This window comes from Furipterus horrens, unplaced genomic scaffold (genome assembly GCF_987537825.1).
Source record: "Furipterus horrens unplaced genomic scaffold, mFurHor1.1.pri manual_scaffold_11, whole genome shotgun sequence".
NCBI classification, from domain to species: domain Eukaryota; kingdom Metazoa; phylum Chordata; class Mammalia; order Chiroptera; family Furipteridae; genus Furipterus; species Furipterus horrens.
This window is the reverse complement of record NW_028327181.1, coordinates 4,607,520-4,622,984: the sequence shown is the minus strand read 5'-3', so window position 1 is coordinate 4,622,984 and position 15,465 is coordinate 4,607,520. Positions and strand designations below refer to the sequence as shown.

Sequence of the window (15,465 nt, the reverse complement as noted above, 5' to 3'; positions counted from 1 at the left end):
AGCGCTGACTGGATCAGACCTTCCCTGTTCCTCCAGGCCTTGCTTGCCCTCCTGCCTTTCCCTGGAAACTACCGACGCCTGTTGCTGCTCCCTGTGTGCTGAGACGCAGGGGCCAGGGACGGCCCTTCCAGAGTTTCCCAAGGGGCTAGGGCTGCACCCTACTCCGCTATGTTCTCACAAGCACCCTGAGTGGGGCCTGTTCCCATTCACACCCTTGAGGCCCCAACAGAGGGACTGGCCAAACCCTCTCTGAGCTCCAGGTGCCGGTGCCCCAACGGGAACAAAACACACCCAGTGTTGGGCTCGTGGAGCTTCTGGTGTCCCAAGGGCGCTGGAGACCCAGCAGGAGGAGACAGTGAGGGCCCAGACAGAGGTGGGAAGCGGTGAAGGTGCCCGTGGCTACATTAAGAACAGGGCTGGGCTTCCCAGGCCCTGGAATGGCCTTTGCGAATGCCCTGAGGTGGGGAAGCACGTGTGTCTTTGGGTCCCACAGTGAGGTGGTCACAGGAGGCCCGGAAGTCCCCACGGGGTCTGGAGGCCAGGGGCGTCAGTTTGGGCTTATTCTGAGGCAGAGTGGGGAAGTGGGAGCTCATGCTGATGCCCTCGACAGGAGCGAGCCTGCCCGTGGGGCCAGACCCCGCTCTGACCACCCCCTCTGCATGGAACAGCAAAGGGCCTGGCACGGGGCTCCATGGTATGGGCAGGCCGGACCCTCACATTGGCCTTGTTCCATCCACTGTGGCCCACCTGGCCACTGAAGAAGCCTTTCTTTGAGGGAAAGCCGAGAGGAGAGAGCACCCAGCATCTGGAACCCCCCCAGGCCACGGCAGGCCCTGAAGAGTAGCGGGGGCACAGGAAGTAGGACAGTACACAGCCAGGGGTCTAGGGTCAAGCCCCACGCCTTGGCCACGGCAGCCAGGCCCTCGAGTTGGCATCTGGGCGGCACCGAGCCCAAGCTTCAGGGCCGTGGGCGCAGCACTAGCTGCAGCCCCAGCTGACGTGGGTAACAGCAGACAGAGCCCTGCTGACCTCCCATGAGCAGGGGGAGGATAGGAGGGGTCTCGGGCCCAGGACTCAGTCTGTCTAGCCACAGGGTCCTGCTCTCCCACTGCTGCAGGTCCTAGCCGAGAACACCTCCCCTCCTCCAGGGAGCCTTCTCTGGTCACTCCGCGGCGGAGCGATTCCTGCGCCTGGGGCTTATCGGGCCCGGCCACGATTTCCTGGTGTGCGGCCGCCCCCACCGGCTGACTGGGAGTTCCTCTGAGGGTGGGGAAGGGGCGCCAGGCCTCGTTCCCAGCTGGGGCCCTGCACTGGGTCTGGGTCAGAGGAGGTCCTTAGAGAGGGTCTGTCACATGCATGGGGAGTAGCCGGGTGGCAGCCTGGGGCCCCAGCACTCAGATGTCTGGGGAGCAGAGGCAGGCGTGGGGTGTGGTGAGTTATCTTACCCGTGTTCCCAGGCTCCACTGGGGGCAAACTGCAGGCAGGGAGCCAGTTCCAGGGACTGAACAAACGTTGGAAACGCAGGTCACGGGTCCCTTCCTTCCTCTGCCCCCGACCAGAGCCACAGGCCCCCACCCCCGGGCCCCTCGCTTTTTCTGTGTGACTGACCCCTGAGCAAATCACATCACTTCTCTGTGCTTTTGTTAACTCATCTGTGAAGCGGAGACGGAACGGCAGGCACCTTCCAGCCTCCCCGCCGCCACCCCATCCCCACAGGCCAGATCTCCCCCTTGGGCTGTTTCCACAGAGGAACAGGAAAGGGATGAGAGAAACTTCCAGAAAAGCCACATGAATCAAGTCAGCTTCCCTCCTTTCTTGGCAAATGAGAGCCCCCCAAGTGCCAGAAACAGAGACCTACCCTGAGCCCCAGGAAAACTGGAGACACAGCCCCCCCCCCAAAGTAACCAGCCTGCTCACAGACAGGGTCTCCCCATCATCTCACCTCCCTCCTCTGGGCAGGTGCTACCCCAGTGCACACCCTGAGTGACCGAGCGTTGGACCCTCTGAGGCCCCAAGGAGGCTGAGGGTGGTAATTAGCCAGAGATGCTGGGACTGCCGGGCTGGGGGCCTATCTGAAACCCCACCTGCAGGGAGGTCCCCCTCAGGCCCATCAGGGTCCCCCCCCACGTCAGACAGACTCACAGTGACACAGTCACAAAGCCCCTCTCAGAGAGACGGAGACCACCCCCCACACACAGAATCACAGTGGCAGGGATACAAAGCCCCTCTCAGATGCTGGAGTGGCCTGCCCCCCCCGAGACAAACACCCCGAGACAGAGACCCCCATACAGAGAGACAGCTCCCCCTACACACACACACACACACACACACACACACACACACACACACACAGTCTGGGATCCCACAGCCACTCAACCCATCCTGAGCTGCGGGTGGCGCCCTGGGACAGAGGAGCCAGCTGGGAGGGCCAGCCTGCACTTCCGCTCTGAGGCCTGTCCATGGGGGGCCACACCCAAGGTGGGGGTGACCGTGGCTTAAGAGGAGCCAGCCCTGAAAGTCCCACGGGCCTGACCGAACAGGCGAACCAAGGAGCTGATCACCCACCGGCACCTTCACCGGCTCATCTTATCTCCCCTCAGGGTGACAGAAGTCCAGGCCGCATTCCCGCTCCACCTGGGGTGGGTCGGCCTGGGACAGGGCCTCGTGGGGCCGGAAGGAGGGAGCCAGGCCGCAAGCTGACGCCTCCCGCCTTTGTCCCCTCCGCACAGGCCACCATTCCTGCCGAACCTTTGGCTTAGGGTGACGATGATAAACGACCGTCCGGCCCTTGGAGCTGAGCTGCTGTGAAGAGGGAGCTGTCACAGGCTGCTCAGCCACCAGCCTCGATGACCCCTGCTGCCTGCAGGCCTGGACCGTCACCGTGGGCACGGGGCCTCGGAAGTGCCGGCCAGCACCCAGCAGGCCCAGAGCGGCCCCATCCCCTCAGCCTGCTGCAAGCCAACTGCCACCAGCCCGCACCTTGAGTGACCACATCCTGCTCCTGGCGTCCCTGCCAGGACTCCTCCCTGCCTCGCACCATCCCCATGTGGCCAGAGCCCCAAGGCCAGTGCGCCGGGTCCCCACCCACACCTTTACCCAGCTCAGGCTTTCCTCTCCTAGTGCCACTCACGGCCACCTGAGTCCCAGGACGCTCCAGGCCATGAGGGCTGGGCTGTGGTCAGCCCCTCCAGACAGCAGGGGAGGCCATGGCTCTGAGAGGCCATGCCACATGTCCCGGGCCCTGAGCAGGGACAGGACGTGCCCAGTGTCAAACCTGGTACTGCCCCCTTGCCCTTCCTGTGGGCTCTGTGGACCCCACACCCCAGAAAAACAGGTGGGCCCACAGAAGCCTGCAGGTAAGCACGGTGGGTGTCATAGGGCCAGAGGGGTGCCAGAGCTGCTCAGCCCCCAGGGACCTGAGCAGGGTGCCCGCCCTCCAGCCCTGCTGCCGAGCCCGACCAGAATGGGGAAGCCCCTCCACCCAGCACGCAGCCCGGCCAGACCCACCATCTGCTCTGAGCCTGCAGAGGGTGGAAAAAGTTGTGGTTAAAAAACAACAAATAACCTCTGTCACTGGCCTCGGTGGGGTGGGGGGGGTGAGCTGGAGAAGCGGGGGGCTTGTCACCACCAAGATCCCCAAAAGCCCTGGACGGTGGCCACCGGCTGCCTTCGAAGAATGATGATTCAGAAGAAGAGGTGACAGCAAGGGCCTCTGGGGCGCAGGGGGCGCCGGGACGCCAGGAGGCTCAGAGTCGGCGCGTCTCAGGCTGAGTTGACAGAAACAATGGGCCAGGAGCCCCAGAAGCCGGCCAGGAGGTCACAGCTGCGGCCGCCACACTGACACTCTCTGCCTTTCCGAGCTCAGTCTGGCCTGGCTGTTCTGCCTTTAGCCTGCGTTTGGTGAGCAGTTACTGCGTGATGTGCCTTAAACACAGCCTCTCACTGACATCAAAAAAACAAGGAATCACACCAGCCGCAAAGAATAAAAGCCAGCTGGATTAAATAATTAAAAGTGAAAAACAAAACCTAAGTGATTATCTGATCCCAGGCCCTTCTGAGCAGAAAAAGCAAAGGATGAAACCATGAAGGAAGAGATCACAGTATTTCACTGTCCAGACTTAAAAACCTCCATAAGCCAAGAAACCCAGGATCAAAACTGAAAAGTCGAAGGCAAACTAGGGAAATCTCTGCAACACGTGACAGGGAGCCGAGAACTCCTGCCAGGCAGCCAGAAGAAGGCAGACAAGGCAGGAGGCGAGCACACACGGTAAGTGGCCTGCAAGTCACAAAACAAAGCGCATCTGAGCAAGAAGCATAAGAGAAACAGTCAAGAGCAGTAAGGACAGAAAGTCAATTACTGGTTGCTAGGGGCTACAGTGTGGGGACAGGAAGTGGGACTGCTAATAGGTACAGGGTTTTCCTCTGGGGTGACTTTAACACAGTCCATTTTGTGGCACGTGAATTATATCTCGTTCCCCTCGTCGTCAGAGGGGACAAGATAACCACTTTTCACCTAGAAGAGTTCGCCACGGTTTTTAACCAACACCCAGTGCCGGCACCACCGGTGCTGAGAAGATAAGTAGGTATAACCTTTCGGGAAAGCTGTTGGAAAAAGAGATCTCAAGCCCTGGCTGGTGTGGCTCAGTGGACTGACCATAGACATGTGAACCAAAAGGTCGCTGGTTCGATTCCCGGTCAGGGCGTATGCCTGGGTTACAGGCCAGGTGCCCGGTCTGGGGGTGTGCAAGGAGCCACCAGTCAATGTTTCTCTCACACATCAATGTTTCTCTCCCTCTCTCTCCCCCTCCCTCCACTCTCTAAAAATGAATAAATAAAATCTTTAAAAAAAGAAAAGAGGGGTGATGACTGAGACTTCCAGTCAAGATGGCGGCCAGGCAGGCATGGCTCGCCTCTTCCCACAACCACATCAAAAGTAAAACTAAAATATAGGACAGTCATCATTCACAACTGTCAGAAATTAAGTGGAATGGAAGTCTGACAACTACAAAATTAAAGAAACCTCATCCATCCAGACTGAGCCGGCAAGCTGCTGCCATATCTGAGTCTTCATCAACCTGGCTGACACTGTTTAGCCCCCCTTGGAGATTCCCAGAGACTCTGCCCTACGCAATTTACGGGCCCACCCACGCTGCTTTTCCATATGACTGGCTGGGCTTGGCTCCTGCTGCACAACGTCCTGAATCCTCTCAAACAAGCACCAGCTGGCCGCAGTGAGCCTCCGTCCCCCGTGCCTCTTGCTAAGTGGCCCCAGGCCTGACTGCCAGCAGGCAGCCTAGCTCCCCAGCTTGGCTTCACCTGGGAATCTCCAAGCCCAGCACGGGTAGCAGCCATCTCAGGTTGTTCTACAGCTCAGGCCGGGTGCCCCCGGGCAGAACACAGGTGGGGGCTCACCTTGGCCTGCACCACCCAGGAAACCCCAGAGCCTGTGCACCCATTGGACAGCTACAGACCACGTCGGAGCACCAGCACCCTGACCTTGCACAGCTGATGCTCCACAGAGGGCGGAGGGTGGTGGTCAGTGGTCACAGCCAGTCCTTGCAGCTGACTGGCCTGCGTAAATCCCTTCTCTTAACCTGCCAACAGCAACCAAGGCTCAACTACAAGAGGAGGGTGTACTCAGCCCACACAAATGGCTCACCCTCGAGTACCCAGCTTGGGTGACAGGGGAGGCTGTGCCACTGGACCCTACAGGACACCTACTCCATTAGGCCACACGACCAAGACAGGGAATCAAAGCAGCTCTACCTAATACACAGAAACAAACACAGGGGGGCTGCCAAAATAAGGAGACAAAGAAACATGGCCCAAATGAAAGAACAGATAAAAACTCCAGAAAAAGAGCTAAACAAAATGGAGATAAGCAATCTATCAGATACACAATTTAAAATGCTAGTTATGTTACAGAAACAAGGAGTCCAAAAATCCCCGGAGTTTGCGGCTGGGGGATGGGAAGGAAGCAGCTTTCAGAATGCCTCCACACGCCTGAGGCTGGTGGCTGGTGTCTTTCATTACGCAAAATTGCTTGGATGCTTCCAAGGCCTCAGGTGGATGGGAGAAGTCTTGGACCAGGGGACGGTATGGAAAGCACACAGAGCCTACGTGGGGTTCTGTGAATGGTCAGAACTGTTGGCAACACCCACTGCGTCAGAGGACGCAGTCAGGGATATATAGGCAGCTGCGAACACTTTTGGGGGATGGCGCGGTCTGGGGCTGTCTCCCTCGCTGGCGGGTGTTCGCAGGGGTGCTCTGGAGAAGGAGAGGAGGTCCACGCGGTTTACAGAAAGATGACAGTTTGCAAGGAGGCTGAGAATCCCAACGGTTTTGTACTGAGAGCTGAAGGGCACCACAGCACAGAAAGGACCTCCCCAATCAGATTGAATGATTGGCAGCCGCTGGTAAAGCTGAACTGTGTTTGGGAAGTAGGGAAACGGTGTTTCTGACCTTCCTAAAACTGGCTAGGTTTGGTAGCGGGGAGGCAAGGATATGTGTAACTGTTAAGTAAACAAATTTTCTTTTCACTCAACTGAACTATTAAGAGTTGTAATTCTGGCGGCAGGCAATGGGACCCCTAACTAAAGAGCCCGTGGGTTTGTTTTCAATTGGAGCAGCCCAGGGGTTCTGTAACAGTTATAAGGATGCTCAAGGAGCTCAGTGAGAACCTCAGCAGCATAAAAAAACTACTCAGAAACAAAGGATACACTAATCGAAATAAAGAACAATTACAGGGAAACAACAGTAGAGTGGGTGAAGCTGAGAATCAAATCAATGATTTGCAACATAAGGAAGCAAAAAAAACAACCAATCAGGATAACAAGAAGAAAAAATCCAAAAAATGAGGATAGTATAAGCAGCCTCTGGGACAACTTCAAGAGGTCCAACATTTGCATCATAGGGGTGCCAGAAGGAGAAGAGAAAGGGCAAGAAATTGGAAATCTATTTGAAAAAATAAAGATCACTTCCCTAATTTGATGAAGGAAATTGACGTGCAAGTCCAGGAAGCACAGAGTCCCAAACAAGATGGATGCAAAGAGGCCCACTCTCTAAGACACAGTGTAATGAAAATGCCAAAGGTTAAAGATAAAGAGAGAATCTTAAATGCAGCAAGAGAAAAGCTGTTACCTACAGGGGAGTTCCCATAAGACTGTCAGCTGATTTCTCTAAAGAAACTTTGCAGGCTAGATAGAAGGGATTGGCAAGAGATATTCAAAGTCATGAAAAGCAGGGACCTAGAGCCAAGATTGCTCTACGCAGCAAAGCTATCATTTAGAAGCGAAGGGCAGATAAAGAGCTTCCCAGACCAGAAAAAACTTAAGGAGTTTATCATCACAAACCATTATTATATGAAATGTTAAAGGGATTTATTTAAGGAAAAGATCAAAACTATGAATAAAATGGCAAAAAATACAAATCTATCAACAATTGAATTTAAACAAAAAACAACTAAGCAAACAAGAACAGAGACAGAATCATGGATGCAGAGAGCGTTTCGATGGCTGCCATATAGGAAGGGGGGTGTGAGGGTGAAGAGGTGAGGGGATTAAGAAGTAGAAATAGGTAGGTACAGAATAGCCGTGGGGATGTAAAGTACAGCATAGGAAATGGAGCAGCCGAAGAACTTATACACCTGACCCGTGGACATGAGCAATGTGGGGGAATGCCTGAGGGAGTGTGGGGGCTGGGTGAAGGGCGGCAAATAAGGAAAAATCAGGACAACTGTAGTAGCATAATCAATAAAATATAATTTAAAAAAGAAAGAAAAGGAGATCTCAGAAGCGTTAGGAATGGCTAATGAGCACATGAAAAGACGCCCAAGGCCGTCAGCCAGCAAGGAAACACAGATGGGAACACTTGAGGATGAGGACGGCTCTAATCTGAAGGACAGACAGCAACAAGTGTTGGCAAGAAGGTGGAGAAATTGAGGGCGGGGAAGTATAAATGTTTCGACGCTTTGAGAACCAGCTTGGTTAGTTCTTCAAATACTAAACACAGAGTTAGCACATCACCCAGCAACTCCACCACAGACCCAGGAGCAGCAAGACCTCACGCCCACGCAGGACCACACACCAGCCCGGCACGTTCTATTGCGGAACGCGGATGGTGCGTTTCTTACACACTGAGAGCGGGACGACCCTCCTCCGGCAAAAAGGCTGTGACTCGCTGGTGCTCTTGGCAGCGCTGCTCCCGCCAGCCCGGATGTGGGAGCCGCACGTTCACCCAGAGAGGAATGGACTAGAAAAGTGTGAGCCTTGAAAACACTACCCTAAGTCAAAGAAAACAGTCACAAAGGATCACATAGCATCTGATTCCATTTATGGGAAAAGAACCGGAGAGGCAAATCTAGAGTCAAAGTGGCTGAGCAGTTGCCTGGGCTGGGGCTGGGGAACGCCTGCTACTGGGCACAGGGTTGTTTTTTTTTAATTATTTATTTATTTATTTTTAGAGAGAGGGGAAAGGAGAAAGAGAGGGAGGGAAACATCACTGTGCGGTTGCCTCTCACTCGCGCCCCCAACTGGGGACCTGACGTGCAACCGAGTCGTGTGCCCTGACTGGGAATCGAACCAGCGGCACTTGGTTCGCAGGCCGACGCTCAATCCACTGAGCCGCAGCAGCCAGGGCTGCAGAGTTCTTTTTGAGATGAGGAAAATGTCCTAAAATTAGGTCAGAGTGATGGTTGCACAACTCTGCAAATACACTAAAGACCACTGTGCACTTTAGACATGTTAATTCTATAGTATGTAAATGCGTCTCCGTAACACTAAGCATTAGAGGAACTCCTGTAGCCCCCGCAGGCCAGCAAGCCCCTTCTAGGAACTTCGCCTAAGGAAATAATCAGAGGAGCACCAAGGTTTATGTACACGAGGGTCATCACAGGGCTAGCTCTCTGAGCAAAAACGTTAGAAATTATTAAAATAGGAGTCTAGGTAATAACAGATAAATATATCATAGCCTAACTGTATAAATGAAATACTGGGCAGCCAGTATTTTAAAGACATTCTTGAAAAAATGTTTAAGAAAACAGAAAACTGCTCAAAACACGTGAGTGGAGAAAAAGCAGGCAGATACACGTCAGTGCCAGGGGCTGGGGGTATTGCCCAAAAGCTCCCGCCTGCATTTCCGGCATCAAAGCCGGCGCCTGGCACCGCAGCCTGGGGAGAGGGCGTCGGAAGCGCTGCAATCTGGGGGCAAAGTCAACGGACTAGAAGAGAGAGATTACAAAGACCCCCCCCCACAATGGAAACGCTGGTTCTCGCTGGGTAGTGGGGTTGTGGGTGGTGTTTCAGTTACTTTTCTATAATTTCTTCCATGAGCTTTATTAACTGGAAAAAAGAAAGCCAAAAATATTAGGAACTCCAACTCGGAGGCCCTCGGCAAGTTAGTTTCCTAGATTACACGGAGCTTTGAGATGAGGCAGAGCAGGGGGGCCCCAGGTGCAGATGGCTCCCCAAGAAGGTTCTCTCTCTGCCGCTGCGGGGGCACTTCCACCACCCCTCGCTCGGCGCGCCCCGGGATTCAGGTCCGGCCTGTGATGGGCGATCCCAGGCAACAGCCGGTGAGTGAGGACCAGAGTCCCCGGGGGTACGCCGGCACACACTGGTTCCAGAGGCTGAGGTCCGTGGCCGGAGGAACACGGTGGCCTCCTCCCCGGCTCAGGGGGACGTAGGAAAAAAGGGTGTGGGGCCCCAAAAAGGAAGCTGAAGCGGCCCCTCCTGCCCTGGGGGAGGAAGCTCCCCCCCCAACCGTGAGGGCTGGCCGCCCAGAACCCGAGATCTCTTCTTGTGCGTTCTGGTTTCCTTTCCATTCACAAAGAAGTGGGTGGGGGATTTCCAGCAGCACCCGCCCTGCTTGCGGGCTTGTCAGCTGGTGCCCAGGCCAGGCTACTGTGAGGCCAGCCAGGTGGCTGCCCATCCCAGGGAGGGCGGCCAGGGACCCACCTCTGGTTCTGGCCACTTCCTACACAGGAAGCCCCCTCTTCTGCCTCTCAGGGAGGGGACATCGTGCCAGGCCCTCCCTGGGCCTGTTTTGACTCAGAGTCACTCAGCACGGCAAGGACTGACATTCCATTTTCCAGACTGGGGGACAGGCTCAGAGAGGCCCAGGTGTCAACCGAACCTTTCCCTGGCACCGGTCTGCAGCCCGGACTGCACAGTGACGGTCTCGTCCCCAGACCCAGTCCCCTAAACCGACAAAAATAGGAGACCAATTTCCAAGAAGCTAGCTGGCAGCGGCACACACACCCTGCGGAGCAGGAGGGGACGTGGAACAGCCCCCAGAGATGCCCGGGACTTTAATAAACGATAATAAACGAATATCGTCCCCGTCCTTGCCCTGTTGGAATCGGGGCCCTTTCTAGTCTGCGGATTCACAGGGTTCAAGCTGAAAGGAAGCTCGCTGATAGCATCTGCCCGCGGCTTCTGCGTGGTCGGGCTTCTTCTCAGCGCAAAGCAGTTTTCAAAAACGATCTTACGTGGAACCCCAATAAGGGCCAGATGGGGGGGCCATGCGTGCGGCTGGCAGCCCCAGGGGAGCCCTGCCCACCAGCACCCCTTCCTGCCTCCCCCCACCAGCCCCGGAGGCCAAGATTAAGCCCCCTGGTTGCCCGTTTCACAGCTTAGAGAGGGGCAGGGACCCGCGTGGGCCACAAAGCAGCCAGGGCCAGGCAAGGACGGAACCTCATTGTCTCCCTACAAGCCTCTGCCCTTGGTTTTCCCGGGAGAGGGGCTGCTGGGGAGCCGCTGGCCTCGGAAGCCCCTGTCTCTCCACTGGGACACCAGGGCTGTGGCCCATGAGGAGCCACCAGGCTGAAGGGGGCGGGCGGGGTGGTGTCTCTGCCCGTTTGGGGACCTAGACACAGGACTCGGTGCTGAGTGCTGCCGCCTCGCAGCTGTGTGGCCTTGGACACGTCTCTCTACTTCCCTGTGCCCCAGTCTCCTGACCTGTGGGATGCCTCATCATTGTCCCCACACCACACGGGCCGGCGTGATTCCATGGCATCTGTCAAATGTGGTACATGTCACGTCAAAAACAACTAACAAAAGTGATGATAACTAAGCAGCCGAGCGTTGCTGCGGGACGGACGGTGCCGGGCCCGGCTCCCCGGCGTGGAGAAAACGGGGACACAGAGAGGGAGGGCAGAGCCTTTCCCACCCAGAGGGGCAGGGGCAGCAGCCGCAGCAGCTGCCGCCCGGCCTGCGGCTTCCTGCCTGGCCCTCCTCCGCCTCCTCTTCCTCCTGCTCACACTCTTGCCTCGAGGAAACCGCCGGGCCTCCAGCGGACGGACGTCCCTTTCCTTCTGCTTCCCCTTTCCCACACTCGGGGTGGCTCCAGGCGCAGGCCCCAGCGGCCCCGCCACCGCCACTTCTGCTTCAGTGTCCTGTCGGCGAAGTCGGCGCAGAGCCGGGGTCAACCCTGACGGGTCGCGGTGGGCGTTGGGGCGGCTGAGCCCACACGGCCGGCACCCTGGGAGCTGCTAGGTGCTCACCCAGGCTCTCGTGAGCACCCACTGCCCGTGTGGCGGGGCCTGCCGCCAGGCCGACCGCAGGCACGGCAGGGAGCTGAGGGGGTCCGAGGCCTGGGTTGCCTTTTGTCACAAACCCAGTCCCCCAGGCTGTCTCCCTGGCTGGACTACATGCGTGTGAGGGTGGGACCAGGTGGGCTCCTCCCGCGTGTCCAGGCGCCCCAGGCCCCCTGCTGCCGGACCCACCGATTCCGTAAGAGAAACCAGGAATCCGGGTTTTTACGTGGAATCTCTCCATTTTGTGTTTTTAAATATTAGCAACCAATCCCACTTCTTATTTTTCTTTCAATGGCCGAGAGCAAGGTAGCGCATCCCAGGCCTGGCCGGGCGGGCACCCTGCACCCTCCGGCTTGAGGCGGCTGGTTCAGGAGGGTGGCTGGGCCTAGGGAGTGGGGACCTCTCGGGACCAGGGGCAGCAGAGGGAGGAAGGTGCCACGGGAAGCGAGGCAACCAGAGGATCTGCTCGGAGCAGAACCCCGCCCCCTCTCCTGCGGCCACTCTGAGGCTGGGAGTCCCCAGGCAGCCCTCCCTCGGCTGGGCAGCATGCGTCTCAGCCCCTCGGGGCCCAAAGCCTCCCCCGGTCCCCACGCCCACACAGCCGGCCGCAGGGAAAGCCACTCCTCCAACGTCCCCGCACCTCGCTCGCCCCACTGCACCCCTGGCTGTCAGGCTGTTCCTCAGAGACTCCTGGTCCGGGCCCCTCCCCCCAGGGCCTGCGTACCTGCCGCCTTTCAGCCTGGGACTCTCTCACCCAGATCTTTTAAGACTGCCACCTTCTCTCATCTCTGAGGACGCGGCCTGCCCAGGGGCCTTCAACGACCCCCCTCTAGTGGAAGCAAACCCCAGCCTCCCACCCCCAGGCCAGCATGCAGGGGAAGGGAGGGCCACCCCACCTCCTGTCTGCCTGCAGGGATGCCGCCCTGACTGCTCCGCCCCCTCCTTGGACCTTGGGAGATAGCCCTGGGGGTCCCCGCCAGCCCCCTGCACGCCTAGGAACAAGGAGCCCCCTCCCACCACAGCCCTCAGAATGACCCCACTTTACAGGTGGGTAGACTGAGGTTCTGAGTGGGGAGGGGACGGCCCAGGGCCGACGCACAGCTGGGACCCAGCTCCCAGTCGGGCCAGACGCTGCGGAGGGGCTGGGGAGGCCACACTCCAGGTTCCACGGCAGCCGCCCAGCCTAGGAGAGTGCCCGGGGCGGCATGGGCAGAGGGGCGAGCCGCACACACCTCGGTGCCTCCCCCGGGGCCCGGCTGCCCCAGGGCCAGCCCCCCGCTGCTGAGCCCCAGAAACAGGAGCCTCGGCGGGACCCGGACCAACACTGGCTATAAATCTGTGTTCCCAGCCCCAGAGTCATCACCATGGCAACCAGAGGGACAACACCGAGCGCTCCCCGCCCCCGCCAGGCTCTCAGCAGATGCTCTTCCCAGTTAACACATGAGCCGCACGATGCGGGCGCTATGAATAGGCCCCTTGTACGGAGGAGGAAACTGAGGCCCAGGACTCTGACGGCACTCGCCCCCGGCCTCCAGGACGGGAAAGAACCAGCCCATTATTCCAGCGCGGCCCATCTGACTCCTGACAGCCGGTGTTCCGGGACCGCTCACTGTAGGCAGCGGCAGTGGTGAGAGCGAAGTTCTGTAGGGACCCCGCACTGCCAGGCAGCTGGGGAGCGTGTCTGGCCACAGGCTTTGGCGGTGACGCGAAAACCCAGCTTTCGTCTGCGCTTGTGTTTTTCCCAACGGCTTCCCATTGTGTTTGGAATAAAACGCCAACGGGAACCCCTGCCCTCACAGAGGCCCCCACAGCCCATCCTCTCTCTCCGCTCCCCCCACACCGACTTCACCTATTACTCTTTCTTCAAAACACGCGAAGCGCTCTCCCCATCTCCGGGCCTTGCGGACGCTGTTCCTTCCGCCTGGGACACCCAGAGAGTCTTACCTCGGGGTTCAGATCTCAGTCCGGTTACCTTCTCAAGACTCACTATGAAACTTGGAAATTAGACAGTGGGGTGTTGGCACGAGGACAGACACACAGGCCAAGGGGACAGAAGGGTCCAGAACACACAGACGGACACCAGGTGCCGGAGGAAAGCAGCACTTCCACAAATGGCACCGTAACACGAAGAATCGTGCCCCCCCCCCCACGCCCGCCTCACACCCCGTACGCAGGAACCCATTCAAGGTGGGTCATGGTTCAAAATGGGGGCACCCAAACAATCACGCTGCTAAAAGAAAAGCCAAGGAAGGGCGTCACGACCCTGGGTAGGCAAGGATTTCTTAAACAGGACACAAAAATTACTAACCATAAAGGAATGCAATTGATAAACCAGGCTTCGTTAAAATGGAGAACTTCTGTTCATGAGAAGGCTCCATTTTTAAAGGTGGAGAAAAGCAACCAACCCACTGGGTGGGAGATGACGTCTACAATACAAAGGAGGTGTACCCAGAACATATAAAAACTCCTGCAGATCAATGACAAGTGCACAGCTCAGTAACAACAACGAGCCCTTCACGGGCATCCGGCCCGATATCCAGCAAACGCAGCAGAAGGGGCTTAACGTCCGGGGGCCCCGGGAGAACGCACCAGTCTGAGGCGGCGGGAGACACGGGTCCCCCCCCCCACCAGAAGGGCTGAAGTGAGACTCACGGCCACAGTCCGGCAGCCCCGCTGGAAAAGTTTAGACGTTTCTCATCCAGTTGAACCCGCACTTCCCGTGTGACCTAGCAAACGCACTTCTAGGACTCGCCCTCAGAGCGACGGCAACATTTGTCCACACACAGACCGACACGCCACTTTCACGGCAGCATTATCCATCCCAGTGCCAAAGCGGAAGTGACCCAAATGTCCCCCGACCGGTGACGGGTAAACCAACCGTGGTGTGTCCACAGTGAAATGCTACTCAGCGGTGAAAAGCAATGACCAGCTGCACACACGGGAACACGCACGGTCTCTACAACCCTGTGCCACCGGACTCCACTTACGTGAAGTTCAAGAACAGAGACATGTCGGTGGGGGTTACTGACTCAGGGAGCCCCCTACACACACACAACTCATGGAGCCTCAGGTGCATGTCCCACACTTGAGTGTGTGCACGTGACGCCGCAGTGAAGTTAGAGACGGTCACTTCACACACGAGGACTCTGACAACGCCCCGGCCCGACCGCCCATTAGGGCCCCTTGGTTCCCTCACTGGGGCCCCCCTGCTCTGCCTCCAGAACACAGTGTGGATTTGCAATTCCCTGCCCACCTGTAGGTTTACTCTGTCAACAGCCCCACGTGCACCCAGTGCCCCCCGCACCCAGCAGGTGCCTGGTCCACAGCAGGCACTCAGTCTGTTGAACACATGAACAAATCACTGTCAGTCTCCTGACCGAGGCTGCGACCCTGGGGCTGGGATCGCGGCTGCTTTGCTCGCTCTCTGGCACCGAACAGGACCACAGAGAGAAAGGAATTCCTGAAAACACAACGTCCCACCAACCTGATACACCCGAGTCAGAGACGGACCAGGTTCCGTCTCAACTGCACAGCTGGAATTGAACGGTTGCAAAGGGAAAGGACAAATCTGTTAAAACTTGAAAGAAAATAGGACACCTGCAAAGCATGGGTGTGTGTGTGCGCACAGCGGAACCCCTCAGCGGTTTTGAACCCCTACAAAGCCACCTCCTATGTGTCACTGTCAGTCTGGGTCCGGGCTTCCAAGGACCTCGGACCAACCTGCCACAGCCCAGGTGACTCCACATGCGGTGCCCCTGGGTAGTCTACAAAGTCCCCGGCCGGTCCTCCTCAGCACTGGCCCGGTCATCAAAAACAAGAAAAGAAAGACTGAGGGTCTGTCACAGCCACGAGGCGCCTAACGACGGAACTGAACCCTAGATCAGAAATGGGACATTAGGGGAAAACGAATCCAGAGGCGCCTCCAAGTTTAG

General features: G+C 57.4%; 1 protein-coding gene across 1 annotated transcript in view; it reads right to left on the bottom strand.

The window, feature by feature from the left end:
• The window catches only part of SH2B3 (SH2B adaptor protein 3), a 31,861-nt gene that overhangs the window by 5,155 nt on the left and 11,241 nt on the right, over positions 1–15,465 (bottom strand). The gene's annotated exons all lie outside the window — the stretch shown is intronic.